Source organism: Ptychodera flava (genome assembly GCF_041260155.1).
Source record: "Ptychodera flava strain L36383 chromosome 23 unlocalized genomic scaffold, AS_Pfla_20210202 Scaffold_23__1_contigs__length_28996876_pilon, whole genome shotgun sequence".
Lineage (NCBI taxonomy): Eukaryota > Metazoa > Hemichordata > Enteropneusta > Ptychoderidae > Ptychodera > Ptychodera flava.
Genome location: NW_027248277.1, coordinates 18,187,539 through 18,199,760, shown reverse-complemented (window position 1 = coordinate 18,199,760; position 12,222 = coordinate 18,187,539). Strand labels below are relative to the sequence as shown.

The 12,222-nt window shown below is 37.2% G+C and overlaps 1 protein-coding gene across 2 annotated transcripts in view; it reads right to left on the bottom strand.

Moving 5' to 3' along the window:
- Positions 1 to 11,412: 11,412 nt before the first annotated feature.
- LOC139123540 (guanine deaminase-like) overlaps positions 11,413 to 12,222 on the bottom strand; it is a 53,872-nt gene continuing 53,062 nt past the window's right edge. For both annotated transcript variants that reach the window (XM_070689710.1, XM_070689711.1), the window contains exon 14: positions 11,413 to 12,126. The gene's annotated coding sequence lies outside the window, so the exon portion shown is untranslated. The remainder of the gene's footprint in view (positions 12,127 to 12,222) is intronic.

The window sequence follows — 12,222 nt, the reverse complement described above, 5'->3', positions numbered from 1 at the left end:
TAACAAGCATATGTATATTTCTAAGTAACCGCGGTAACGAGAGGATTTTTTAAGAAACTTAGTTCATGAAAATAGTGGAAGAAAGAGGGTACCAATGTCGTAAAATCAGACTTTGGCAAAACTGGACCGACATACAAGAATTTTTAAGGTTACTGAAGCTGTAATGATTTTTGATATGTATATATTTGGAAATATGTGGTATTTGAACGATAAAATAAACTACATTGTTGCGACAAATCACCTTGTAGCAAGCAGTTTTCGTTTCTCGTGAAAGGTTTAAGTTAAAGATTATTTGTCGGTTTCTAAAGTTTATTGATTGTTGGATAGGGCTGTTTGCATATAACGTCATTTTCTCTCATTAACATGCAAAAATAAATATTAATTTACGCATGCAATGATGACGAAAATACAACTCAGAAAGCGACTGCTACAATGAATATTTGAAGACATTTCATCAGCCCACACCATACAATCTACAACAGCAGCTATGCATGCAACACTGATAAAATTTATAGGCATTATATATATATATATATATATATATTATATATATATATATAATATATATATATATATATATATATATATATATATATATATATATATATATATATATACATCAAATCATACAAGTTTCACGCACTCGGACAGAAGGAACAAAGTACATGCAAAGGAACTGGTACAATGAGTGGATATTAAGTAACTGACATAATCGTAGTTTGACAAAATTTCAGAGAAGAAAACTTAAGTCTACATTGAACAAATATTTGAGGTAATACACATGAGAGACACTACCGAAGGATTTCGTCCTGTCTATGCTTGAACTAAAAATAACATCACAATTTTAGGGATTTGATGTGTAGGGGTTTTCTTCGGAGCAAGACAGCTTTTTAGAGAGGATCCTTACCAGTGTGTTTTGGGGTTTGAAATATTTGCGTAATGTCATTCTAATGAACCTTTCCCTATCAAATGTTTGTGAATCAGTGCGGACAAAACTGCAGACCACGCTTGGCATGGAGACTAGCTTAGAAGGATGAGTGTGGCTCTTAGTATTGTGCCAAGTAAACGAGTTAACCGTAGACAGAAATAGGCTAAATGAAACGTGCCTTTCGAAACATCTTGTCAACGAAGTAGAGTTGTTATAGAGGCATAGGGAAAGGTCATTCCTCTGTTTTGAAGTAAAATAATCAAATAACCGAAATGTGAAACACAATTACAGTGATTGTTCGATATTTAAAGGGCGCCACTGCTTGAGCAAATATGTGATTGACATTTTACCCGAACCGTTCCAGGACACAAACAGACGTTCACTTGACAGTCCTGGCACGGTTTCAATTAGCATAGTTTTATTGCAAATTGAACGCGACCTCCCGAGACAGTCGGTAGATTTGCGATTTGATTACCAGCCTGGTGACCTTTGACCTTGTCAAGGAGTCTGATAGCTTGTGGGAAATTCGCGCGATCCCGTACGTAATGGAAAGAAAAGTGAAAAGTGAAACTAGGTACTTTAGTCAATCACGTTGAACTTTGTATGTGAATCAATCACCGGGAGAAAACTGGATCACCGTGAAATTTATACTCATTCGGCAAGTAACTATGGTAATAAAAGTCAGATTTGCTCCTTCGTTATCGTGAAGAGTTGTCAGTGAGGGCGTCACACTGTCGAGGGTGTCTTGCTATTATCTTTATACTGATTATAAGTCTCCTTTTATTAGCATTGTTTGACATTTCAAAGCATGCGGAGAACTGAATATAAAGTTTTCTGTGGCAGTCATCTTTTGCCTAAATGTCGCGCTTTGACGTGAAGTTATTTTCACCTTCCTTTATCTAGTAGTAGTAGTAGTAGTAGTAGTAGTAGTAGTAGTAGTAGTAGTAGTAGTAGTAGTAGTAAAAGTAGTATTGCTAGTTGCAGTACACTTCAACCAGATACTGCTAAAATGGCGTGGACATTTTACATTTCAAAGATGACACAATATTCAGAATGTAAGAAAAGACGGGTCATGATACAATATCAAATTTTACAAACAACTTCTGAGTTTGGAAGTTGGGATTTTGCAACATGCTTTGTCGACAATTGCTTAATATAGGTAGGTAAGGAATTCCTTCGCATTGATACTGTATTCTTAATATTAAGCCGTGTTAACGTGTGCTGGACACGAAAGTTTCCACCGAGTGAAGCTTATTGAGTTGATGTGTCTAGAGAAGTCAAAATAGCTCTCAACGTCGGTGAAGCAAATTGGTTCAAGCAATGTGAGCTTAAAGGCAGGGGGAGCCTATAAATACCCCCTATCTCCCTGGGGATTCATAATCCAACATGAGTGGCACATGGTAACAACGTCAACGAATGCTCCCGAAAATCTGGATCTTTCAACAACCATGGTGTAAATTAAAGCACTGTTCCAACATATTACGTTTTGTGAATACTTGTGGCATCACCCTGTTGGCGAAATTCTCTCATTTTTTCCATTTTAAGTTGATTTTTTATGCCAAAACTGCTTCGATGCTGTGTTCGAAGCGTCCAACAAACAATAGATGAAAGCATTCAAACAGCTGCCAATCACGAGGGGACGCGCAAAGGTGCAAACGATCAAACATTTGTTGTGTACATCGGATCGATTACGATGTCAACAATGAATAAACGATTCTTACTACTGAACGAAAAAACTTGACCAACGGTTACTGAACACGCGCCACAATGAATTCAGACACAAACGGACAACTTCATGGTTTCAAGCAGATTGCCTCTCCCTTTTTGTTCGTTGATATGTGTACCTGTAGGCCTATGAATGGGTGATGTGTATGCTGACCTGCAGTACGATTATTTTACGATAGATCGCTTTCGGAAGTGTGTTGTGGCCTAGCCCTGCGTACGATGACGTGTATTCCCGGCGTTATACGGCCTCCCATCACAGCTCTGCTGATTACCATGGACAAAACCGGCAACATGCGGATCCAATTTGGACGGAGCACGAAAAACTACTTTCTAACTGTTTTCGGCCGAAATCAACTCGATTCCGATCTACATGTATGCAGCCTACCCAAACCACTCAACCGCTCACAGACTGCAAAAAAAATGCTCCGTTGTTTGCTCGCGATGCACGGTCTATGGCTCATGCAGTGGACGGGCATTGGATACGTTCATGCCACGATTACATGTATACAGGTGCCCATGAGCTTCATTATTTCCTGTCGGGTCGGGGCGATGAAACTAAATCGTGATTGATTCATATCTGTCGAATTTGACCAAAAAGAGACACTTGACATAGATTATGGCATCAAATGTTGACCGTTCAGACTGAAACATGATAAAAGGTCTGAAGATCGCCGTGATCGGTGATGTCGTTCTTCTCTATACGTTTTTCTGAGCTAGTTTTTTACAAAATTGTTCGAGTATTAGCTGACGTTTTTTTGAAAACTTAATCAACTTTTCTTTCCCAACCAGGGCACAACATTACCTTTTTTACTTTCATGGTAACCTAGGATGAATTAAATCGCAGATTATTAGACTCTTATGTTATTCCTCGATTGTCTGTGACTGATTTTGCTATCCCAATATCGATATTGCGTTCGCACTCGGGTGTCTTGAAGCTTACGTCATTCACTGAAATAGTTTTCGGACAAACTCAAGAAATTCGACAACTACTAACGAATAGTCGGCAAAATTTACAGAGACAAGCAATAATAATTATGGTAATTTTACCGTCTTTTTTACCATTTTTGCCGTCTTTAGATAAGCGGACTCGCTTGACGGAAACAGTATATAACGATCTGAGTTCCCATATTTTTACCCTACCGTGCGAGTTTAGTATTCGAATGAGTGAGATCATAATCTTACGCTGTTCCGAGTGCTCTGGAGATATTTTATAATATACAATAAATTGACCTTATCAAAATTACTCTGTTTTACATTGCTTGGATATTGATATTTTTTCCGTACGTTTTGACTGTTGATTTGAAGTCTTTTGATTCTCCATTGGCAGCAGCACATGTACGGTTACAACCGCCATGTGATGACCAGAGTGTGATTGTAAAGTTGTCGGGAAGTTGTTCAGAAGAAAAATCATTTTGTATTTAGAGGCTTCAGTTCGGGATTTTTCAAGATAAACAAATCATTATACATTTCCTACATCTTTGAAACGGGGATTACGGTAATTTGATGAATGTGACGAAAATTTTGTGAACGTCTTTGCAATGTGCTCCCACGATGAGTGTGAACTGATTCTTTGTCAGTAAAAATCGTCAGAAATGGTCCAGTGACCGTGATAAAATAAACACAGATGCAAAACCATTGCGAGGAAGATAGTAAGAAATTCACATTGCAATATTTGCTGTCGTATTTCTCAGCAGGAATAATAAGTTTTTACACGTTGTGTATAAGAACAGCAAGCAGGTGTTCGGCGGTCAATTGCTTCTATCATAATGATCTTGATCGCAGCTATTTGGCGAGAAGGCAGCGGGTACTTATAATCTCGCAAAATTATTGATATCATGTCTTTGTGTTGACAATTTTCGATCGGAGGCAGCTCAAATCAACAGCCGTGATATATTCGGAATCGTGTTCTCACTGGACACCGAACTACCTGCTATCAACAGTACGTTATGTACCATCGGCGGTAATACATTGGTCGTAATCTTGTCTAATTCTGCCCCGCCGTTTGTACCGTCCAGAAATTTCAAAGCTAGATTTTTTCACCCTGACATATAATACAGCGACCTTGCACACTAATGATCATTCCACTGTTTCTGTTGGGGTTTGTTGGTTTTTTAATTTGCTCCGTGGCCCCGGTAAGATTTTTTCAATACGATACACAGTTTGAAATTTTTCCAACGTAAATTTAGTATATTCCCAGTTTGTGGAGTAAAGTTTTCGAGAGTGAAAGTTTTTGAGTTGACGCTGATTGAGTAGACGTCGAGCCCGGCACAGTTGACTGGGACCCGGTCGGTTTGGGGTCGTTTAGTCCAGAAACCTGCAGCAGAGTTCTGTATGATCACCGTTCGGCATTTGGGTAATTTTTTGGTCAAAGTAATGCAGTAACAATGTACGCCAGATTCTTTGTGTTGTTTTTGTCACAACCGTAATACGCGTATACGGACGGTTTTCGATTAAAAACGGTAGTAATATCCAGTGCTCGTAAATGCGTGCAAAATTTATTCAGTGACTGTTTACGCAGCAGTCGTAAATACGACTAGGATTTACAACCACGTAACAACTGTAAACACCGCATCAACAGTCCATACGAAAATTTTGTGCTGAATCGAGGGATATAACAATTGTGGTAGAAAAGGTCAGTCCATCATCCGTCAAAGTTGTTGATCGGAAAAATCTTCACTGAGCGCCAACTACATGAGTGGCTGTTATAGTTGTACACGTAGTTCTATTGGCTTTCCACTGTCCCTTGTTACGAGTTATTTTCAAAGTGCGTCAAGCTACGAATATTTTCATGTACTGAGTTACAGACATCGGTGAAGTACCGGGTACATTGATTTTGTTCAAAACCACTGCCTGTTTGTTCCTCGTGTTGTTTTTGTGTCCCTAACGTCGACTGGCTCTATGTGCGTACAAACATAGCAGTCGGGATTAAGATTTCCTGGATAAATAGATTTATTCCGCCTCTGACGCAAAGATACACAATGTTTTACATGTGCCACTCCTATGCCCTGGGATCGATTTCCATACCTTTAAGATCATAAGCATCCATATAAGGGAAATAGTAACTTCATTATTTGGGTTTTCTCACAGTCTATTGTGAAACGGTACACGACAGCTGCTGTGTGGTATGCTACTTTCCTAATGCATACCACAAAACGGCCGTCGATTTTCGGTTCACAAGCGACTGTGGTTTTTCTATAATTGCCTTACAAAGACTGATTTGGGACTTTTTCTTTCTTGTTACTAATATATATTGTTTTGTATGGTATTTTCGATACAAAGATGTGTTCAGAGTAGTCTGATGGCCAAGAAAAGTAAAAAAGGTGTTTTTGGCCTTGTGACATGTTTTCGACTTTCGTCATGCCACAATATTGACATGATTTCCATGGTGATTTCCAAGGTGATTTTTTTGTTTTTATTGGACAAAATGACAGTAATCGGCAAAAAAAAAAAGGTTTTCAACAACTCTGTCCTTGCCATGCTCTTACTTGCGTCACTGGTAATCAGCGAGGAGAGAAGTCGTGACACGGTTTTAAATTGACCATCTGCCGTAAGAGGCAATTAAACGCATTTAAAGGAGAGTAAATTTCGTTGCGACATTGATGTAGCGTGAAACTATATGACCTTTTGTCTGACTGACCTTCCTTAGAAAGATCAATTATCGATTTCATATATTTCCTTGTAATATTTCAAGCACGACTGTACCTTGAAATATAAATGTACGTTGAAAAGCCGAGTGTTTAACCCTTTCATCACCGTGGATTGGCGAACACCCATTTTTATCATCAATGGAGATATATGACATGTTTACAGGGAACTGGTTTGGGCACGTACAGATTAAAAGCAAGATTTATGCAAACCACTTACAGAAATAAATGACCGCACATTATATTTTCCATTACTAAGGCGAACGCTTAAATTGCTTAAACATTCCATTTACTGATGATAATATTTTCGTCCTGTATGTCAATTGAAAATTCTTGTTCCATTCCCTATAGCCTGTTGAAACACCAATTACTTACATCAAGTTGTCAGTATAGCGTCTTTGCATGTAAACTGCGCTGTTGTTGTTCACATTCGATTTCTAGTCCGGACCTGAATTCACTTGTCAATAATAACAATTTGCATTGTGTACAGGCAGAGTTGACAAGCTGAAGAATTTGCATCTCAACATGCTTTTGGGAATAGAGCAAGAAAGTGTAGTTGACATTGAAAACAATAATATAAAGTGCTGTAATTTTTCATGTATTTTCCAACATTTTTTTATCCTTTTTTGATGTGGTGCCAGGCTTGTCAACGTAGCCCGTCATTTATGTCCCATGTTATTTCATTCTTGCGAGTATCGCCAAGTTAATACTATAAAAAAAAAAACTTGAAAAAACACATAACAGTAGAAGTATGAGAGAAAATACAATGTATAAAATTATCTTGTAAACCTTTACCGTTATGCAGATAAAAGGAAAACACACAACATTGTCAATTATTTTGACCACCCTCTCCATAGTTACTTCCAGGAGCTCCCGTCAGGGAGACGTTATCGGGTCCTTCCATCAGCTGTTTCAATTTAAATTCATATTTGATGTAGTTGTTTCAAACTTTCAGTCGGGTTTTAGTTGCTTTTGTTTGCAAGTGTTTCGAATTTGCATCAATGTTGCCATTGTGTGTGTTTTTTAATCTTTATACTGTATATTAGCGTCCCGTTTATAAAACGCTCTTGCCATTTGTATCATGTTAACCCTTTCACCACCATGGTTTGTCCCAAATCCATTGTTTTCTATGGCAAAGTTGGACCTGTATACAGGGAACTGGGGGTGAAGGGTTAATCTGTATTTGATGAGTCTGAAGACAGATTTCTAAATGTATTTGTGGACAATAAAGTATTTTAATTTGAATTTGGTGTACATATGGCATGTCCTAAAATCAAATCGATAGGGACAAAGGAAGTGACGTATTAAAAAGGAATGTCGAGTCAACGGTCCTGATATATGTCAGGATGGCTGATATGCAAATTAGAAAGACGGGAGATACGCCCAATCAAACTCCTCGTTTTAACGTGAAGACGGTATGGTGCATAAATTAAATCTCTTTTCCTCGCATACACAAACGAGGAATGTCGAGACTAAAACACAAAAAATTGAGCAGTCGAAATACATTAACGATATTTTCGCAAAAATGGAAAAATAAAATGTCTGTTCGCATGTGTAAGAGAGTTATGTTGTAAGATATTGTATTGTGTCTTTCTGTCACCGATTAATCCAGGCAAGCTTTTAGAATTATTGGTGGTTTATGATGTAGTGACTCTTTTCAAAAATATATAAATGAAATAGTTATGATTTTTTGAAAGTCAATGGACTGAAATTTAGGACTCTCACTGATAGTTGTTGGTTATTGTTATGTAATAAAAACACCCATGAAAGGTGTTCCAATTTTCGGGTTGATACCTTGCAATCGGCTGAAAACAGATCAACCTGTTGAGAAGAATGTTGAACAAAGAAACGAACTCAAACATTGTGTCGAAAAACAGCTATGAATATATTTCAAACGTCCAGCGTTATGAGTGTACAGGCTTCGCTTGATAAGATGGCATCTGATTTGTGAAGTGTTCCACAAGATTCTTGCCTAAGGATACCTGAATCACGCGCTTTTGTCTGAGGTACTACTCTACTCACTACAGCGAGAGATTTTTCGCAAGAGTGAACCCACTCACGAGTCCTTGAGAGACAGCGAACGCTCTCTTTTTTGTGACAACCTCGGGATATTCATCTGCCTAGTTTTGTATCTGCAAGCACTTCCTTTGAAACATCGTCAAACTACAAAATGACAGATTTTACCCTCCATGTTACCTACTTACCGAAGCACTTCAGGTTCGCCATCTGGTATGCACAAAGAAATGATTGTGCTCACCATCATATTCCGCCAACTTTTACTATGAACGGCTCTTACATTATATGGCGGGCATTGTGTTTCATATGTTCTCGGCCTGGCAGGGTTACAATTATCATGAAAGTAAATTGGATTGTCACAAATATTTACAATCCCTATGTCAAAGTCGGTCCTTCCTAGAAATTCTTTTAAAGTCTGTCGTGAGATTATTTCAATATTTCAAAAAAACACGCACCACAGACGATGGCTAATTTGCATAATGACAGAGCAGACGACATTACCATTTTCAATTTTTATAATTTTCTATCGCAATCAAAACAAGGCATTGATAAACAAAGGACTCGTGCCTCGGTCTTATCTTCTGAAGTCTGCTACATCGGCGTAAAACGACAACATTTGAGTTTAGTTTTGGTGTCAAAAGCTATTCTTTAAGGCAATGACCGATTTTCATTAATCTGCATGGGTATTAGGTCTCCGCCATCTTTATGCAAATCAGTGCCAGTGCAAAAGATATGTAGAAAGGTGAATAAACTGATTAAGTCAAAGAAAGAAGACTATTAAACTCTTATAGAAGAAAACAAACACAAAACTGATAAGCTTTAGTAGTATTTCAGAGAATTAACAGGTTCAAAAACTTCTTCGCTGTCGGAAATAATAAAGGTTAACAACACATAAATTGTGTTTTCGATGCTTTGTTTGGTAAACAACATAGAAGCTAAGGCCATTGCAAATGTATTTAACGACTTTTTTGTGAATCATTTTGTAAATGATTTTCAGAGAATAGTGTCTCTTTTGTCAGTATATCAGATATCTTCTTTCATGGTACAAATCCCAGAGTATCTCTATTCGACATGGTTGTTGTTGTATCAGAAAATTTTACCGTATATATATATATATATATATATATATATATATATATATATATATATATATATATATATATATATATATATATATATGGAGGACATCCATCTATACTTCGATTTATATATATATATATATATATATATATATATTATATATATATATATATATATATATATATAACACAAATTACTTCAAGTACAAAGTAATGATATCTGTTACTTAAGTATCATGCATAGTGCACTTCTGTCTGAAGATTACAGATTTCATTACTTTGTACGTGAAGTATTTGTGTTATTATACGCTTTATTTTACTTCAGGCACTGTAATTTCCTGCAAGGATATATAATATATATATATATATATATATATATATATATATATATATATATATTATATATATATATATATAAACGATTTGCCACTTTATTGTAATAATAATGTGCTATTAGAGTTCTGTGTGATGCAAGGTATAATGCCTTAACTGATGATTTATTTAAAACAATGCATATAATGATACTACCAGATAATATATTTATAAGAATATTTGTGTGGTTTTTAAATGTTTATATAATCTTGCGTCACAATATATTAAAAGTCTTTTTGCCGAAATTGATCATGGAAGAATTACAAGATCTAAGGTGCAAAAATTTCAGTGGTTCCTGTAACAAATAAGGATTTTTGACCTCAGGGGATTTAATGCAAACAGTGCCTTATTTTTTGCCTGGGGTAGCGAAAAACTCCCTCTCACGGTCGAGTACTCGCCTCTGCTTTCTTGAGAGGGACAGTAGTTTCTGACACTAACTCCTCACCTCACTTTACACATCTATAGCAGCATGGAGCGGTTTCTTTCCTGGTAATATCAAACTAGAACTCAGGTGCAACTTAGCCTGCCGACTATGGATAACCAAAGTATTCCGCAGTGAAACAATTGGCCTCCACATACTCTTCACCGACATTGAATATCATATTGGCAGCTAAAACTGATTTCTCACCACCCTTTCAAATCTGAAGCTCAAGTTAGTCAAGTTAGGTAAGAATATTGCCCGACTGAAAGACAACTCACAATTAGGCACAACTTTTACAGTGGAATAAAATTGATTTAAATATTAGATCTAGTAACTCATTCAGTAGTTACGGTATAAAACTTACCTTAAAGCTTACTGGGCGCAATTTAAATGTTTTGAATTTTGGTTTTTCTCGTCTGTTTGTCTTTGTTGTTAATCGTGTGCGTTCGTTTTTTTTTTGCGCTGGTTCATTTCACCTTTTTTGTTTGCATTGTATTGTGCTACCTTGGATTTTCGTTTCGTTTGTATCAGTTTGTATGTTCAATTGAGGGCCCTTGGAAAGATAAGCATCTTGATTATAGAAATAACGGGCGACGCGCTGACCATTAACGTTTATTTGTGGGCAAGGGCGAGAGGAAAGCCAAAAATTAAGGGGCGAGGCTTGCCGAGCCCGTTAATTTGGCTTTCCTCGAGCCCGCGCCCACAAATAAACGTTAATGGTCAGAGCGGAGTCTGTTATTTCCATTATATTATCAGCGAACCCGAGAAAACCGTAAAAATTTGCGAAAATTTCCAGAGCGAACGACAACTGGGCCCCAGAAACTGAGCAATACGCGACGCACTGTCACGCGCGCTGTAAAAATTGGCAAATCCGGAGATGTTTTCAGAAAAAAGTATCTCAACTTGACCCACAAGTGCTCCATTTTATTTTGTGATTGATTATGATTTACGTTTGAGCTGTAAAGTTACGATACTTTGAGTTGTTAATCTTATTATTCATATTCACGGCATGTAAACAAACCATTACTGTGTATTTGTGGTCAGTCACGTGGTTCAGCTCGACCAATCAAAATGCGACGGGCAGGGCATGGTAATATAATGAAACTTACCAGGCTACAATAATTAAATAAAGTTTAATGAAATAATATAAAGTGCGTACTTGTTGACATCTGAAAAGTTCGCATTTTTCCAAATCAAGAGCAGCAGCCATGAAATCAAATCAACAAATTTGATTTTGAATAGAATTTTTATTCCGTTAACGAAATTACATTTTTATGCATTTGCACAGAACATGATTGGTAAAATCTTCAAATTACGATAAAATTTTATTTCTTCAAAATAAGGCACATTTTACGGCAAGAACACATCTTCCAAGTGAATACATCTTCTAAATGGTGGCGCTGTGCCTGATCAAGGTAATGCTCGATTGCCCTTCCTGTTAAAACTGTCTGAAGTTAGCGACATCAAGTTCCCTGCACCGTGCGGCCACTGGCTGCGCTGTGCTCATCAGTAGCTGTCGTATTAAAGTGCCTCTGTGGTTGACTTCACCGGTGTTGCTTTCTCAAGGGCAGCCATATTGAAATTGTTCTATGATTCACCACACTGTGTGACGTCACATCACTACAGCCTTCACAAAATGCGTAGCTTTGCACGCACACAGTACAGACAGTGGCGCCACCAGCGACAGGAATTGAAAAATACACCTAGCTCTTGTAAAGCACAGACGACAACCATATACATTAAAGTACAATATTGTCGGTTACCGAATATATTTCTCCACTTTGATATCATAGGAACTTGATGTGTAATTTCTGGCATAATTGGATAATATGAAGTATATAGCGAAAGAAATATTTGATGCTGGGATAAAGTATACATCTGCATACGTTGGAAAATCGGAATAGAACTTAGAGAGATAGCTCTTCGTAAAAGTGATATATGGTCATTTAAAGGGATATAGTCGTCGGAACTGCGCCTGTGCGAGTTTCTTGTTTACAAACAATGTATTTCGTGCACGATATCAAAATGCACCTCATC